General features: G+C 38.9%; 1 protein-coding gene across 3 annotated transcripts in view; it reads right to left on the bottom strand.

Annotated features, from left to right (window-relative positions):
- Nucleotides 1–7,435, bottom strand: part of LOC128864424 (solute carrier organic anion transporter family member 5A1) — a 123,273-nt gene extending 115,838 nt beyond the window's left edge. For 2 of the 3 annotated variants that reach the window (XM_054104075.1, XM_054104074.1), the window contains exon 1: nucleotides 6,950–7,435. The gene's annotated coding sequence lies outside the window, so the exon portion shown is untranslated. The remainder of the gene's footprint in view (nucleotides 1–6,949) is intronic. The other variant, XM_054104076.1, reaches the window with a different exon arrangement.
- Nucleotides 7,436–18,028: the final 10,593 nt, after the last annotated feature.

An 18,028-nucleotide genomic window follows, 5' to 3' on the forward strand; every position in this document is an offset into this window, starting at 1 on the left:
CTTTTTCCTGCACTAACATATACTATAGTACATCTACATATGTATATACAGGGTGGCACGCAAATTCAGTTAGAGTGCGAATTTATAATAGCTCTCTAATACAAGTATATATGTATGTTTGTAGGTGGATAAAAAATTTGGCACAAAATTAATAATCCAATTTTGTTTTTGAATTACTTTTTTACTAAATTAAAAAAAAAACATGATTTTGAGTGATGAAAATTTTTATTTTGGCCATTGTTTGTCTGTTTGTATACTGCAGCTGTCTAGTTCGAAAGTGTCAAATATGATTGACGCACGACGCCATTTGTAAAAATCATAAATTTTTTCGATTAGGAGATTAATTTTGCGCCAATTTGTATACATTTTTATAGTACATATGTATGTACGTAGGTATGTACTTTTTGGACTTTTCTTGCCAAAATTCCAATATTGGTTACCCGTTAGATGGAAAAAGTTGTGTAAAACTTTCAAGAAACCTTACAAATTGTTTATTTGGAACTTTAACATCTCATAAATTTACCAAAAGCATCTACAAATAAATGTGAGATTGTGATTTAATGCGAATCTTAAACTGGTAAACACAAAATTTTTGATTAATTATTGGCATTTGGCATTTGTAAACAAAAAAACTGTTAGACAATAAACACATAGAAAATTATTAATTGTACAATATACGAAAATTTCTACCAGAACAAAAGAAAATCCAAAATTGAAATTTACAGATATATTATACACATATTTATATAAATAATATTGAATATGAATATTTTAATTTGTTAGAAGGGAGATATTTTTAAATTAGTATTTTACGTAATATATGTTCAGCAGAAATTTTTTTACAAAAAACATAAACAAACCTCAACTCATTCGTTCATAGAAAAAAAAAAACATAAAAACTTAGGAATATATGTATATAATTGGGGCGTACACCCTTTTTGGGTGTTTGTCCGAGCTCTTCCTCCTATTTGTGGCGTGCATATTGATGTTGTTCCATAAATGGAAGGACCTACAGTTTTAAGACGTCCAGCTTCTTGCATTTTAAAGGATCTATTTTCCCCCACTTTTCTTTCATAGCATCTTCTAGGTCCGCTTGGTAGATTTCAATAAAATGTATACTGCTTTTGAAAAACATACAAAACTCTTGCTTGATCGAAGGATTTTTTTTAAGATTTACAATTTTTTTTAACAATTAACTGTCGGTTTTTTCACGAAAATCTGCAAAATATTTCCTGAGGCCGCCATATTGTTAAGTTTAAAAAAAAAGCTTCGATGAGGCACAAGAATATCTATTAATAAAACTAATTTTTCTTGTCCGATTAATTTTAGATGAATCTCCAAGGACTTGATATGATCACCGCAAGGGACTTCTTGAGAAACGGGCTCCTCACAAACAGCAATAACTTTTACAACTATTAACTTTTTTTTTTTAAATTTTGCTAAAGTCAAGTCGGAACATATTAATGCTATGTTTTTATTTTTGTAAAATAAAGCAATTGACTAGCAAAAAAAAAATTTTTGAAAATCATAAATTTTTCGGGGCTCTGAGTACCACCTTAAAACCCAATTTTTCAGCACTTTGGGCCAAAATTTCTTCAATAATTGTTAGGTATTGTTGGTGGTTCAAATTGCCGTTAATGAAGCACAAATTGCCAGTACCAGCAGCGGGCATTCAAGCCCATAGCATTACCACCCCCATGTTTAACCGTCGGACGTAAGTTTTTTTCTAGCACCTCTTCATTAGGTCTTCTCCACACATATGTCCATCTGCAAATAAAACGACCTTGAAGAACTCGAAATCCTTATCCCAATGACGCTTTGCGAATCTTATTCTCTTGTGTCGGTTAATCTCGTTGATGAAAGGTTTTTTTCGTGCAATTCTTCCATTGTAATAATTCTTTCGCAACACTATACCTACGTACACTTTCGGTGTAGCAGTTAAAACTAATTTGTTGGGCGACTTCTTTGGGAGCTTAGAAGCGCTCAAATTTGAGTTTTTCTCAATTTGTTCCACTATCCATCATTCATCTGCATCCGAAAACAATTTTGGTCGTGCCGATTTCTTCTTATTTTCCACGGATTTTGTGTCTTTGTCGTATACGGTCGATCGGGGTCTTTCCACTATTTCTGCGATTTCCCAACGGTTTTACCCTTTTCATGATGACTAATAATTAAATTTCTGACTTCAGTTGAGCTTTGTCCACGCTGTCTATTCATGTCTATAACTTGGACTTTTATTCAACAAAACGCGACTTAAACTTTATTTTAATTATTACATTTAGTTCTTCCTTTGCACTGTTCTGCCGAGAGCAAATTAATTGTGGGATTCTCCGTTTTAAAGTGCTAAACAATCGCAATAATGCCAGATGTCCGACTTCTTTTTTGACACCAATTTTGCCAATACTGCATGATAAATTTTTTATAACAAGGAGGTAATGGATTTGTAAGTTATTATTACTATTTTTAAAATTCTATTTAAATAGCCAATAGAAAAATATAAAAATAAAAATAATTAACTTGCATTTCTTAGAAAATTTTTGAATTTGAAGTTGCATGCTATGTATGTTCGAGTTCTTTATTGAGCCACTCTATGCGCATACTTACATTGATACATCCTATACATGCACATTTATTTACATACATATGTACATATCTAACTAGTGAGGAAAACTTACGACTGCCGCAATTTCCCGAAGTCTGGCAGTAAAAATAAAAACCACAACAACCGCCATCACAGCTACAAACAACCGAGACGACAAATTCCACAAATAAAAGCTAACAGCAACAAACTCTGAGGGATAAATAACAAATCGCTCATGGAGTAAAAATTCTTCGCAAACTACAACAAACAAATGCAAAAGAAGATTTAAAAGCGATTAGTCGCCTTGATTGGAGATATTTCGCTCTCCTTTGAACTGTCATAAAACCATTTAGAATAGCAAATTCGCGCCTTTGCTTCATTATTATTGCTTAGTAGACGCAAAAGTAATCGCCTTATTGAAAGTTGCAGTTGAATAGCGTAGAGATCGAGTATATTCCATTAAAGTTTTCACCACGATGTCTGTTTGCATTTGCAAAGCGGAAGGGGAAGTTCCAAATTGTCTGGTAAATTGAAACAATGACCGAAAACAAGATTATGCAAATATTAAATGAAGAAAAAAATTCGCAACGAATTTTCGCTGTATTTCGACGTTGAAACTAACATAGTTATAATTACTCTTAACATTTTAACATTTGGCCGACTAGACAGGAATTATTGGAAACAACGTTTTGCTGTTACATTAAATACTGCATTGGACCCATAAACAGCATAATTGTTTTTTGGCGGCCTACTCCGACTTTTCACCTTGCCGGTAGTGATTATATAAGTACATAAATCGTGAGATATGACTCACGAAAGAGGTCTGGTGGAAAACATTAAAAAAATTGTAGTTCTCCTAATGTTATATTTCATCAGGCGAATTTATTTATTATGTATAGCAGCTGCTTTTCATTCAACAACTACCTAGTGATCAGTGAATAAATTTCCCTGAATCTAACGGTGCATATGATTTAACAGCACTGCATTATTTTCGAGAGCACTGCATTAGTTCGTTGACAAACTGCTATGTAATTACATTTCAAAGCGTCCGGCCTGAAAGGATGCAAATTTGCAGATCCCTTTTGATCCCGTCATGGGGCACTGAAAAGACAAGCGTCCAGCTCCGCACAACAAGTGGCTCAAACTGTTTTGTAATGTTATTGCTTTTCAAAGCATCCCGCCGAAAGTGTGCAAAATATAATAGAAATACTTATATCCTATACTTGGAAGCTCTGGTCCAAGCATGTCGCTTGATCAACACTAAACTGTTGTTGTTTTCGCATGCAAATTTTTCGCCCGTGAGCAGAGCATTGGTACGTCGAAGGCGGCAAATGCAAACGTTTCGTAAATTTAAACATTCAGATGAATACGCACACGATGCCAGATATACAGAATGCAGAGGTATGGCCAACTTCAGACCGCCGGCTCTCAGCAATTTTGAAGAAATCAGCTAATTGACTGACGTAAGCGGGACGTGTGCGTGATATACAAAAAAGTTCAGCACAGCTTCCGCCAATGTTACTACGTTGTAGTCTGCGCTACGATTGGTTCGACAAGTGTGTGAACAACCAGCAGTCTGCAGTCCCTTCTGCTTAATGGCAGGAGGATTTATGACAGTCCGGATATGACAGGTAATAACAATTTAGTCCATCTGCAGCCTCTCTCAGCCTGCCAAGCTCGTTTGTGGGTTGTAGTAACCCATTTGCTAATCGTGGTTTTGATGGCTGCAGAAGGGAGTGGCAGAACGAGCTCCGGGCCAAAAAAGTTTGCCTCAGAGCCCATCCTGGCTAAGGAGTCAGAGGTATCGTTACCCTCGATACCCACTTGCCATGTTAGCATTAGGCTATTATGTCGACCGACATAGTTCAGCCTGGATTTACAGGACTCGACTAACCCTGATGTGGTTGGGGGACTGTCTAAGGCCATGAGCGCAGCTTGGCTGTCACTGCAGACACATATGTTTTCCACAACAAAGTGCATCGCTTCTTTAACAGCATACACCTCCGCTTGATACACATTGCAAGAGCAAAGTGCAGTTTTGTCCTTCTGGATTCCACGTAGACCCCAGAGCCGGAAGCGTGCATGGTCCTGGAGATATCCGTGAAAATGCGAAAACAGTGTTTGCCGGGCTCATTTTCTGAGTTTGACCACAATTGATCCTCTGGCAGCACCACACTGTATCTCTTTTCAAGTACTACTCTTGATGGCATGGAGTCAAGGGGCATGGATAGAATCGTTGGATCGAAGTCTATGCTTTCTCTGTTTTCCAATGCCGGACAGGGACCTTACCAGTTCCCATTATGTTTCAGCCTGCAGATGGCTCTTTCAGGCTTAATCTCTTCTATCATCGGAGATGTCAGTGAAAAACCAGTGATAGACTCATTCTTGAGATAATTCAATCACCAAAAGTTCATCCTGAGAATGGAATTGTCTCACGCGCTTTCCGTCTTGCAGCTGGAACCTTCACATTCAAGCTATTGTTATTAGCTTGAGAAACCGTAAAAGCGCAAATTATTTATCTGTCACCCTCACTTGCAGTTTTGCATATTCAGGTGCCAATATTGGGTCAAATACACGAGTATCGTCACAAAACACGATTCTGTTAAATAAACGATCATTTAACGATTTCGCAATTTCACAACTAGATTTCCCCGATTTCAGATGTAAGTCCCTCAGTTATAATATCTCGAAGTATGCAGCACAGAAATGTCAAAAACTTATGTTTGCCATTCAGCTGATTTGACAAGATATCCTTATTAACAACTTCGTATGTCTAAACCAACAGATGATATTTTCTATGGATAATGCAAGTCAAGGCCTGCAAGTTTCGTTAAATTCTGCATTCTGGTTCTACTTTGATTATTTTTCTCTTTTTCAAATTTTCAAGAATTTCACGGTTGGTTATCAACAATGACATAGCGCACACTGACTCAATATCTATACCATTACAAAATTAAAACAATTTTATCAAAATGCCGTTCGTTCGCTGTAATGTTTTCTGTTCATTCATTAAGAATTAAAATCGATTTTTGGCAGGTTTTTGCACCGTAAACCGCAAGTGTGAATATGAGAACTCACATTTGCTTGGAAAGAGCAGGCACAACGATATTAACAAGCAGTGCACAGCAACATAAATAGTAGTATAAACAAGGTGGCGCAAATATAATCACGCAATTTTGTTTTTAATATCTTTTTTACTAAACAAAAAACATTACACGGCCCATTGCTTCTCTTTTTGTATACCGCAGCTGTCAAGTTCGTAGTGTACGACGACATTTGTGCAAATTTGCAAAAACTATAAAGCTTCCGATTTTGCGCCACCTTGTATGTTGAGATATGAATGCAGTACATAGGCGATAAATATATATATATATATATATATATAATTGGCGCGTACTATTTGGGTGTTTGGCTGAGCTCCTCCTCCTATTTGTGAGGGACCTACAGTTTCAAGCCGATTCCGAACATCAGATATTTTTTATGAGAAGCTTTTTCCTGGCAGAAATACACTCAGAGGTTTGCCATTGTCTGGCGAGGGGCCACCGCTATTAGAAAAATATTTTTATTCCATTGGTCTTTCACCGAGATTCGAGCCTCTAAATTCCGAATGGTAGTCACGCACAACTCCTTCGGCGGTAAATAAGCAACTATTAAAAGCCCATGCACACACTTCTGCAGCTTAACGCATTTTTTGCTCTCGTGCGTATGTGCTTCAAGATTCATTAAACTCCAATACTTCATTTGCTGGTCGATTCTGGCACAACGAAACCAACCAACGATGGGATGATGCATGGAAAAGTTGTGGCAATGTACATAGAATGTATGTAACAACAACAATATAAACAGCAACAAGAAAAGCACTTTGACAAACCACAGCAGAGATGACGTTTGATTTCGCAGCTGCCTGCCTCTTCAATTCTGATACTCTGAATGGTACAGACAATGGTGCTGCTGCTGCTGCTGCTGACAGAAATCGAGTTGGTGGTGAGCTGTTGTTGCTTGCGTTCACTTCGTCGCAGTGGGGGGCGAGGGAAGCAAGCAAGCGGAACACCACAAATTGGGTATTGGCGCATACTGGTAGTTGGAGGACGTGGCGGCGGCAGAAAACAAGTACTAAAACACGTTTAAGTACCATTTGGCAAGTGGGGCTACTCGTGTGTGTGTATGTGTGTACGTATGTATGTACGTTGTATTTGTGTATGTACGAATGTACACAAATGCTGCTGCTCTTTAACCTTTATATGTTACATTATAAGGGCACACTTGCAGACATATATTACATTTGCATATCTATTCTTTCCACGCTTATTATGCATGTAAAGTGCATGATGACAATTTTGTTTTGCTCTACATAATGAATTTTGTTACCTTTTACTTCCTTTTTCATGTGTTATTCTTAACGTTTTTATTTCATATGTACATATGATTTTCTATTTTCTTGCACACACAGGCTCATTCATAAAAAACTGCACCACTCTTTACACTGCTTACTTTGCAATATCTATTTGATGCCGCTTCTAGGCTTTATTATATCACTAAATTTAGTTGATTAAGCTTTTACGAAGTACAAGAACTTGTTTGTATTTATTTTCTATTGCTTTGCTTTCTTTTATTTCTGAATTTCCACTAGCAGCACTCGTATGCGGATATAAAACATGTATTTGCAGCGTAACAACTTTTGTATTGTGTATAAATATGTATCTGAAAATGTTTTTGTAGAAAAACAAAACTTCTTCTGCGCTTGTTCTTTTATATTGGTTTGTTGTTATTGCACTGTATCCATTTCCGCACTCTCGTCTCACACTATTTTCGTTTACAACGGAACGGGCACACGACACAACCGTCGCCAGCACTTTGCAACACTAAACTAAAAACACTAGACGGCTGAATAATAATGAAAACGTCGGGTTTTCTTGTCAAAACAACACACCATCGATTATTTATAATATGAAACACCCTGTGGTGTCATTCATCACTGCAGAATTACAACCGAAATGGACGTGCATGAACAACAATTTTTTGTGTTAGTGTTATTATCATTATTAATTTTATTTTAAATTTTACTTATTATTGTTATTATTATTACTATCCTATAAGAATTTGAATTACTAATTTTATTATTTTATTTAGAACACACATTTAAGTGATTAATACAAAACTAAAATACAAGCATTTTAGAATATTTAAAATTAAAAAGTGTTGACAATTAGATTATCAACATACGAAGCCATTAAATTGCTAAAAGTATATGCAAGTACAAGTTGAAATTGAATTGAATTGAATTTTAACGAAATTATATATGTATATATATATATAGGTTGTCAAAAAAGTCTTGCGGTATTTCTATTGAATTTTCAATTGTTCATAAAATTGGTTATAATAATGCGATTTAAGTCAAATATGCGCCGTTTTGTTCGATGACGAGTTCCCAACGAGATGCCAACTTCATAATGCCCCTCTTATAGAAGCTCGCTTCCCTATTGTCAAAAAACTCGGAGAGCCAATTTTCACAGGACTCTCTTGTGGACAACTTCCGACTACCAAGCTCGTTCGCCATGGACAGAAATAGGTGGTAATCACTTGGTGCGAGATCCGGACTATACGGTGGATGCAAAAGAACCTCCCATTCGAGCTCCCGGAGCTTCTGGCGCGTCACCAAAGATGTGTGTGGCCTGGCGTTGTCCTGATGGAAGACAATTCGGCCTCTGTTGATCAAAGATGGCCTGTTCTGCATGAGTGCTGCATTCAAGCGGTCCAGTTGTTGGCAGTACAGGTCCGAATTGAGCGTTTGGCCATAGGGGAGCAGCTCATAGTGGATGATTCCCCGCCAATCCCACCAAACACACAGAAGAACCTTCCTGGCCGTCAATCCAGGCTTGGCCACCGTCTGGGCAGCTTCACCGCTTTTCGACCACGACCGTTTGCGCTTCACGTTGTCGTAAGTGACCCACTTTTCCACCCACCATCCGCTTCAAAAACGGGTCGATTTTGTTGCGATTGAGAAGCGATTCGCATGCATCCATACGGGCAAAAATGTTTTTTTGCGTCAAGTCGTGTGGCACCCATACATCGAGCTTCTTTTTCAATCCAAGCTTCTTCAAATGGTTTATAACGGTTTGATGACTCATGCCCAGCTCTTGGCCGATGCTACGGCTGCTACTATGCCGGTCTCTTTCGATCAATTCAGCGATTTTATCGCAATTTTCGACGACAGGCCTTCCAGACCGTGGCGCATCTTCGATCACCTCTGCACCAGAACGAAAACGTTGAAACCATCGTTGTGCGGTGGAAATGGAAACTGTATCGGGTCCATAAGCTGCACAAATTTTATTGGCAGCATGAGATGCATTTTTGCCTTTATCGTAGTAGTACTGTAAAATATGCCGTATTTTCTCTTTATTTTGCTCCATGTTTGCGGCGCTATAACTCACGAACGACTAAAAGCAAACAACAATTAATCAAACACGTGTTAGCACGTGAAAAGAGCTTTCCAAAAAGCTCTAGCGTGAACCGATGCGACGAATACAACTAGAACTACGCGCTTGCAAAGACAAGCTTGCGGAAATACCGCAAGACTTTTTTGACAACCTTTATAATTGGCGCGTACAATCTTTTTGGGTGTGTGGCCGAGCTCCTCCTCCTATTTGTGGTGTGCGTCTTGATGTTGTTCCACAAATCGAGGGACCTACAGTTTCAAGCCGACTCCGAACGGCAGATAGCTTTTATGAGGAGCTTTTTCATGGCAGAAATACACTCGGAGGTTTGCCATTGCCTGCCGATGGGCGACCGCTATTAGAAAAAATTTTTTATCTAAATTCTTTGATCTTTCACCGAGATTCGAACCGACGTTCTCTCTCTGAATTCCGAATGGTAGTCACGCACCAACCCATTCGGCCACGGCGGCAGCCCGTACAATAAAACAAAAATAGCAACTATTTACGAAATATGATTTGATAATAAAAACGTCACCACCAAATCTGGGGGAAATCTTTGCTACAATAAAACAATTACCGAATGGCAAGGCTGCCGGCATAGATGGTATACCTGCTGAGCTCTACAAAAATGGTATCGCCCTCTGTGGAAATTATGTCCCCCATTATAACAGCTGTCTGGGAACAAGAATCTTTCCCTCGAAAATGGAAAGAGGTAATTATAGTAAAGCTAGCAAAAAAAGGATTCCCGTATCTTTTCCCGAATCCTATTTCCCGACAACTCGTGTCCCGACAGATATTTTTCCCGAATCTAATTTCCCGAAAATGCAAGTCCCGACAGTTAAAAAATAATAATAAATAGTAAAAGCAATTTTAATAATATATGTAAATCGTAGTATCAAAATGGAGTCCATCAAAAAGCAATATTGTGCCAATAACGTGAGATATGAGGAAACAGTGCCAGAATTATTGTATTCTTCATATTTAAAGCAATGGACCGCTAGCGGTTTTGGATTTCTATCCATTTTTTTTTTTTTTGGTGCCGCTTTTACAGATCGCCTCAAACTAAGTTCAGCTATCATAATTTCATCCGCATACTCTTTCTGGAATTCTTTTAAAGCTTAATATAAGTCTGGATGATGCCGATGACGTAAAAGTCGACTATAGTAAGGAGTTCTTATATGATATTGCATCCTCCACAAATTCCAAAGTCAATGCGACATCCTCCTCGGGAACAAAGGCTAGAGCCAGGAGCGTGTAAGCCCAAACTTTTATTTATCTGTTGATAGGATTATTATATTGCTCCTGCAATTCTTCTGCTTGGAGTTTCCGATAGACTGGCAAAAGTGATAGAAGCAACCAAAATAATCTTCTTCTTAATTGGCGCGATAACCGCTTACACGATTTTGACCGAGTTTACAAAGCGCGCCAGTCGTTTCTTTCTCTTGCTAACCGGCGCCAATTGAACACACCAAGTGAAGCCAAGTCCTTCTCCACCTGATCTTCCCAACGCAGCGTTTGTATCCATTCGGGCGACATGACCCAGCCAACGTAGCCGCTGGATCTTTATTCGCTGCGCTTGTCTATGTCGCCGTAAAGCTCATACGGCTTATCGTTCCATCGTCTGCGATATTCGCCGTTGCCAACGTGCAAAGGACCAAAAATCTTGCGCAGAATCTTTCTCTCAAACATTCCAAGCGTCGCCTGATCGGATGTTGTCATCGTCCACGCTTCTGCGCCATACGATGAGAGTCTTGTAGAGTGTTAGTTTTGTTCGTCGAGAGAGGACTTTACTACTTAATTGCCTACTTAGTCCAAAGTAGCACTGGTTGGCAAGAGAGATTCTACATTGGATACCAGAATAATCAGTTCCGGGATATATGTCTGCACAAGTATTTATAATGGCCTTCTCAAAATCTCCCATAATTTTCTGTGGTTTGAAATTTCCAATGCCGTTATCTACTACTGTTACGGTTTCTTTTGATGAAAGTAGGGCGATAACGGAAGGAGATGTCACATATTCGGGTGTAGCCGTAGGTATTCTCGGATTTTTAGGAACACTTCCCATTACAGTAAAAACTTGCGTGTAAATTGTTGGAATATGAAATTGTTATAAGAATATAGGAATAAGTTAGAAGGAATAGTCTGATATTGCGAAAATAAAATGTAGTATGCTGAAAAGATCCTAAAAAACCTTAAAAGTACCGTCCACAAACCAAATACTACTTCTAGCCTAAAATTCTATGTTACGCCGCGTAGCAAAAACAAGGACTCTGCCTTTTTTAGATTCAAAATCACAAATAATAAACTTTTCCCCAGACAAAGTGTATTTGCGTGCTGGGCATTTGCGTGCTCCCCGCAGTAGCTAAACTTATGGCGCATATAATTCTCAACCGGCTAAAACACCACCTGGAAGCAACTATTAGCTTCTGCCAAGCCCGTTTTCGCAGTGGCTCCGAATTGTCATCGAGAAATGTGGTGAATTTAAGTGTAATCTATATAGTAGACTTGACTTGTAGACTTTGAAAAAGCATTTGACAGTGTCAAGCGGGAGACCATCTGGGCTGCGCTGAGGAGAAGTGGTATTCCTGAAAAACTTGTTGCACGTATAAGGGAGAGCTACAGTGACGCAAGTGGCTACGTCCTCCATAAGGAAAACTGTGCTGAGTGGTGTACGACAAAGCTACATCCTGTCACCAATTATCTTTCTTCTTGTCATCGAAGACGTCTTGAGCGCTGCCCTTAGCAACGAAAACCAACAGAGAGGCATTCAATAGCAGATTAACAACACATTCCTCAGATACTTGGCATACACTGATGACATCTGTTTGCTCGTATACAAGCTATGTGACCTAAACTTGCTGACACAAGCCATGCAGGGGAAATTGGAACCAACCGGCCTCAAAGTCAACATCGGAATCAGCATGACACCATGTCGAAACCACTGATAGTGAGTGCACAACAGTTCGAAATCGTTGACCAATTCTGCTACCTTGGCTGCATGGCCACCGCGTATGGCGGCTCTGAGTTGGATGTCGAATATATGTATGTAGAATTAGCAAAGATAAATCATCTTTAGGTGTCCTCGCTCCATTGTGGCAAAACAAAAGTATCAGCCTTCACACTAAGCTGCACATCTTCAATTCGTATGTCAAATCCGTTCTATTATATGGTTGCACCACCTGGAAAGTAACTGCGAAGATCACGATACTCCTACAAACGTTCATAAATCGCTGCCTTCGTCGGATTTTGCGAATTTGCTGGCCGCGGACAATAACAAACGCCGAGTTGCTGATAGCAAGCTGACCAGGTCGACGTTGCATTAGCAATCAAAAAAAGGAATTAGCAATGTATTGGCCACACGCTAAGGAAAAAGACGACAATGTCGCTAAACAAGCGCTGGAATCCATTTCAACAAACTGGTAGAGGAATTGGCACAACACGTACCACCTGGCGGCGCTCAACAGAAGCTGAAATGAAGTCTCCTGGATTATCGTGGAACAAACTAAGATCCCTAGCACAAAACCGTGTCCGTTGGCGAAGAGGACCGGATCGTATATATATGTATATACATATATATTTTGGTTTTGTTGCACAGAAAGTCATTTTTACTTGCATTTGAAATACCTTTTTTCCAAAAAGATAGACAGATAATTAAAGTCAAACAACGTTCTAATGAGGTGGCGCATTAGCACTTTCGGCATAATGTCCTACTCCAATGCGGGCCGGGCGAGATCAAAGATGATACTGACTGAACAGTACCTCGGTCACTTAATGGCAAAGTACTACTCAATTGACAGCGATATTCATATGACGGTTTCGGGTATAAGAAATTGAGTCAACGTAGTGCGAAACACACAACAATAGTTTGAACCCTCTCCACTCGATTTATATGGACTGCATGATGAGATCTCGAAATAAAAGCGGCATAATCTAATTTGGAGTATAATATCTTAAAAGTATATGGGCCAGTGAAGTGCGATCAGTGACGTCTTGGAAAAGCGAGCACAGAAAGTGAATTAGAAACGGTAAAATTTAAGGCGACCCCGTGTATCTTAAGAATATACTGTGAAATTTTCATGCGGAAATTCCCAATATCATAGCTTCCACAACCCATTAAATAGGTAGAGGGCGGTCCGCGCGCTGTATCTCAAACTTTAAACTCATTTACCTCGAAAGGACTTTTTTCGGCGTGATGTTGTCAAAAAAAAAAATAACTATTCAACCAAATCGTCTGAAATTTTAAAATGTTGTTCACAAGATCAATAGCTATCGCCCGTACTAAAATCATATGATTATTTCAATTATTTCGTTTTTTTTATTAAAAAGCTGAAAAAAACGTTTTTTAGAGTGTCAAATTCAAAACCGCGCCATTTTCTCGATCTTTTTTTTGTTCTAGTACGGGACATAGCTACAGACATACTGATTAATTTGTTTGCGTTTTTTTGCGTTTCAGATAAATAGAAATGGGCAACACCATCCAGGTCCAATTTTTCGGGAGGGTCAACTTCAGCGCCATTTTTAAAATTATTACATTTAAAAAAAAAATTTATTTTTGTATGTAAAAGAAGTTAAATAAAAAGACTTAAAAATTTCAATATCGTTGTTCATTTTTTTTATTGTAAAAAAGTTCCTGAAAGTACCCTAAATCTTCGAGCTCTAGACCACCGGGTGATCGAATTTACCATTGAATTAAAGAAAATCCCAAAATCTTTAATCACATCAAATGAAGCAACATATGTTTAATTAATATAGTAAGAATTAAAGGGTTTTCCAATAAGAGGTGTTATTTTGATATTCAAAGAAAAATGCTATTTTTTAATATAAATGATTGACAGGCAATTGACCACCATGACCACGCTTACAGGACAATATCCCTTTCATGAAATTCTCCATAACCGCAAAAGTTGCAAAGTGGCTGCCCTCTGTCCTCGGTAGCCTCACGAATTCCATCTTTGAGGCCTTGAATCGACCCTGGGATGTTGGCGTAGACCTTCCCTTTCACGTGGGCCCAAAGAAAAAAGTCACAAGGTGTTAAATCACAAGTTCTCGGTGGCCAACTGTGATCACCTCTTCGAGAGATAACACGGTCCGGAAACTTTTCCCGTAAAAGATCAATGGTTTCGTTACTTGTGTAGCACGTAGTGCCGTCTTGTTGAAAATAAACGTTGTCCAGATCAATACCATCCAATTCCGGTCATAAAAAATCGTTAATCATCTCTCGATAGCGCAATCACATTTAAAATAACACCTGTTATTGGAAAACCCTTAATTAAGCGGGTTTTGAAGCTTAGAAAATGTGATTTTATGACATTTTTACATATAAAAAAGAAATAGACGATTGATAAGGCACCAGGAAAATAAATCATTCAGCTCAGACTGTAGGACGGCTGAATCACCAGCATAGATAGGAAAATTAGGCGAAAACAAAATACAAATAACAAAGGCCATAAATTATTACCCTGTGGTACACTAGAGGCGGCAGTAAACTGCTTCGAAAAAACCCCTTCGACAACTACTTTACTGATTCCTCTTTATTATATAGCATCAAATCCAATCAAGAAAAGTCGAATGAAAACCGAGAAATGCCAATTTAGTTACTAAAATTGTATGAAAGATTTTATCGAAGGCTTTAGAGAAGTTCGTGTACATCGCGTCAATTTGGTATTCACTCTGGAAGCCTGCGTGGCAATCTTCAGAAAAAACTGGTAAGTTAGATAACGTGTATCTTGTAGCTATAAAACCATGCTGTCTAGGACTAATCAGACGTTTTACACTAAAATATAACTTGTCTTTGACAACACATTCAAAAAGTTTAGAGACAACAGATAATTTTCTTAGTCTGTAATTCGCAATATCGCTCTATTGCTCTTTAGCAAGGATGTACAGAAATCTGTCACTGTCAGAGAAAAACAGTGCAGAACATATGAGCTCTGACAGTATGCAAATATTGCGAAAGCAGATTGGTTTAAATGCGGTTCATGTAATTCGGCGTGTTTGCAGGCAAAAATATCAATGTTTTAATAAAGAAACGCAAAAGTCCCTCCACGCTCATATTTTTCTACACCCCAAACCTGCGCACCATAAAGATAATCGATCTTGAGCACGCATCAACGATTTTTAGTTTTTAAAAAATGGAAATCTGAGGGTTATTTATTTTAACCATGTAGAATTTCTTTCTGTTTTAGAGCCGTTGTGTAAAGAACAATGATTGTAAAATTCAGATAGTGAATTATAAACATTGGGCGACGGTTTTTTATGTTATTAGCGAGACGCCACCAATCACTCCTATTACTGACTCTAATTAACTGGTCGATCTGCTTACACTGCGACTCAAGCTTTTTCTGACTGCATACTTTGTTGTAAATGGTTCGGTAATTTAAATATAATATTTTACTCTGTCTGAGTTTAAGTTCAACTTACCTTAAAGGTCAAGGGTGTTCAACATTACTTACTAATATTGTAATTTTACTACACTTTACTTTTATTTTATAAAATATATCTCAGACAGGAATGCAAACGACTTATCGTTTCTTGCTAAACATCAATGCATCGGACCAGTTCAACATTAATGCGATAGCTTTACTGCCGGGTCAGGTTAGGATAGGTTGAACTAGATCACTTGCAGTCAGGCATAGACCGGTTCGGTCCAAAGCAATACTAGGTGGAGTTCATTAATTTTGAAATAGTCCATCCGCGTGGTGCGGATTCCTGGATTTCCTATTCCTGAAATGTATTCCAATCCATCAAACGATGGTGTGTGTGTTTTGAATAACGCAGAATATCCGCAAAGGAGATGCTCTAGAGCTGCCCTTGAGCCCTGCTCCCTACATTTCCTGCATTCCTCGCTGTCCGAGATTCCTATCTTATAAGCATACGCTGCTACTTGGCTGACCCATCAGCACGCCTATCGTAGTTCTACCACATCTTCGTGTTAGGGGTAGTATAAATCGAGTACGACTGTGATCGTCCTATATACACATAATCTTTGCATTCCTGCAACCATCCTGTTCTGAATTTTCTAATCATGCTTTCGTCTATTTCATTGCATAATGTTCGTATTGACTTAGTAATTTCGTTAACAAAATCCGAAGATAGAAAGACCACAGGTTTCGCTATAGTCTACTATATCGTTCCCTTGTGTGACCTAATGGTCTGGAACCCAGTAGAAATGTAGCTTACACATCGCAGTCTCCCAGCTGTGAAGAACTATCTTGGACGTTATGACAAACGATGTAGTTGTGCTAATGGCTGCCTGACTATCAATGTAAACTTTGGAGTTGGTCCCAGTAGTATCACAAGCTATGCCTGCTGTCTTTGCAATAGCGAAAACCTCAGACGGGGATGCACTGCAGTGATCTTAAAGCTCCTACGACTTCCTTAGGTCTAACTCCAGACAGTATATTCAGCGCCTACTCCACTATTCATTTTAGAACTGTCCTTAAAAAAGTTAAGTGTATTGTGTTTAAAGCTAAAACCCTTACGCCATTACTGCTGGGTCAACTGGAATGAAAATGTTCCTTTCAATTGGGTTTGTGAAATTGGAATTTTGAAGCGTTCTAAGAACTCGTGCTAAAATAAACATTTTCACTTTCTTGTTTTTGTTTCTTTTTTTACGAGGGAGAAGCATCGAAAGCCTAACCCCGTCAGTGTGAAACTTTTATGCGAACTAAGCCTAAGTATCGATCCCTTTGGAAGCACTAGACACAACGTCCGTTACTGTCCTGATGAAATACGTCGAAAGTAGTATCTGCTTGTTATCACCCAATGCTTAAATCATTAGGTTGGTGCCCCACCCCTGTCTTATCAGTACTGCTATAAAGAGGTCCATACTATATAAAGGTAAGTTCCTAAGTCTGATATAGTAAGTTTGTTTTTACAGTTCTCCTACTCGCCTAGTTTGCTTCCTGTACCGGAGTTGCTGCATCACTTTGGCAACAACTTGCTGTACGCCGTGTCATGCGTCGTTGCTCTTCAGCATCAGTGGCACAGAATTCTCGAGCATGAATTTGCAGTCGAGGTTATCCTCTAGTGTTTTCTTAAGTCGATTGCTGGCTCGCACTGCTCAAAGTATGGAGTCTCTTCATGGACATTCCCGACTACCCAGGATTTGGGTAAAGTAGTAATCTACTTCCACGAGCCATTCCGTCACTCTGGGAATGAGGCGGTGCGTTCATCTGCCTTTTTTTGAACCAACCCATCATGTCTGCCACTGGGTTACGTTACGCAATTTTACCATTTTTAAGTGTTCTACGGGATCGTCGCGTCTTCCGAGTATTTAATTTTTCACTTGATTGTAATACCTGTAACAGCTTCTTATTTCGATCCGGAAGTTGCTCACCATCTTCCTTCTGTTACTTGCATAGCTTATCGGGACCAGTCAAATGCAGAGAGCTCCGAAGCCGACGAGGAAAGGGACTCCCACAGCAACACCTCGCAAAAGTGCTCCGGATACGGAACGAAAGAGAGTCCTCAAGAGCATCGCTTGGAGCCTCTTAATTGTGCTGGTTGGCTAGCACTTACAGTCAAAATAAGAAATTACACTCACACAAACACAATTTGGCATGTGCTCCAAGGTAAAAAACCTCATCGTTATACCCAAAAAGTTCTGCAATGTAACAAAAACTTGTTTATTATCCTTTTGCAATGCCATTTAGTCTCTTGCAACGTATCTACATAGATACATACAATGTTCCTTTTGGAGTCACTTCATGCACTACGTGGAATCGTTTTGGTTGTAGTAGAAGTTACTTTATTACTTCGGAAGTGTTATAACGACGCTGTTTGCAATTACGTAACCGCCAGCCTTAAGAGTGCCACTTCGGATTCTATGCATTGCAAGTCTCACCCCTCATCGGGGGGCATTTCATCCTAAAAGTATTCGGTACATTTACCCACTTGCATTCCTCTTTGTTCGACACTTACTCACAAATTGCTTACTTAGCTGGCAATCACAACCAATGGCCGGTCTTGGCCGCTAGCAAAATGTTGCGCCAATCGCCTCTGCATTGCGCGT

This window comes from Anastrepha ludens, chromosome 5, assembly GCF_028408465.1.
Source record: "Anastrepha ludens isolate Willacy chromosome 5, idAnaLude1.1, whole genome shotgun sequence".
Lineage (NCBI taxonomy): Eukaryota > Metazoa > Arthropoda > Insecta > Diptera > Tephritidae > Anastrepha > Anastrepha ludens.